The sequence below is a fragment of the Penaeus monodon genome, chromosome 29 (assembly GCF_015228065.2).
Source record: "Penaeus monodon isolate SGIC_2016 chromosome 29, NSTDA_Pmon_1, whole genome shotgun sequence".
In the NCBI taxonomy this organism is placed as follows: Eukaryota; Metazoa; Arthropoda; class Malacostraca; order Decapoda; family Penaeidae; genus Penaeus; species Penaeus monodon.
Window position 1 is genome coordinate 38645116 of NC_051414.1, and position 679 is coordinate 38645794.

Consider the following 679-nt stretch of genomic DNA (forward strand, 5'->3'; position numbering starts at 1 on the left):
CACCATTCTCCAGCCTCCATTCTCCCTATACCCTTTTATACCTATCCTCTCCCTCTCCTTTCTTCCTCCCTATCCCCTCTTAGACCCCTCCTCAACATCTCCTCCCTCCTCCCCCCCCCTGCCTATCCCTTTCCCCCCCTCTTCACCCTCACCTCCAAAGCAAATTGATATTCACAGAGTAAATAAGGCGACCGAACCTCCCCCGCACGTGATCACTCAGGCTGTGGCATTAAACTGTCGCTGGCGCACGCTGATCCGTACTTAATGAGGCTCTCCCGATGGCAACACCAACAGCTTGACGTATGGCACCGGGGAAGTTTGGGAAAAAAAAGACACTACCTTTTTTTTTTTAATCTCTTTCCATCGCTTTTTTCTAAGAGCGAAACTTCTTCTAATTCGGGATATTTGTCAAGGGATGATGCCAAAAATGAATTAAGACTCTTGGCATGAAAGGCGTATTTACGACATGCTGGATATTAATGGGTATGAGTCCGGGAATCACTCAAGGTAAAAGAAACGTGATCTTTATTATCTTTTTTTTCTACGCTACTTTAACCCTTTTAAGTTGTTGAATCACGTCATCTCTTTCCAAAGAAGAAAAAAAAAAATGTAATCCTTTTTATACTTTTATTTTCATTTATTTGCCTACTTATTTTTGTCAAAAGCCTTCTACCACAGC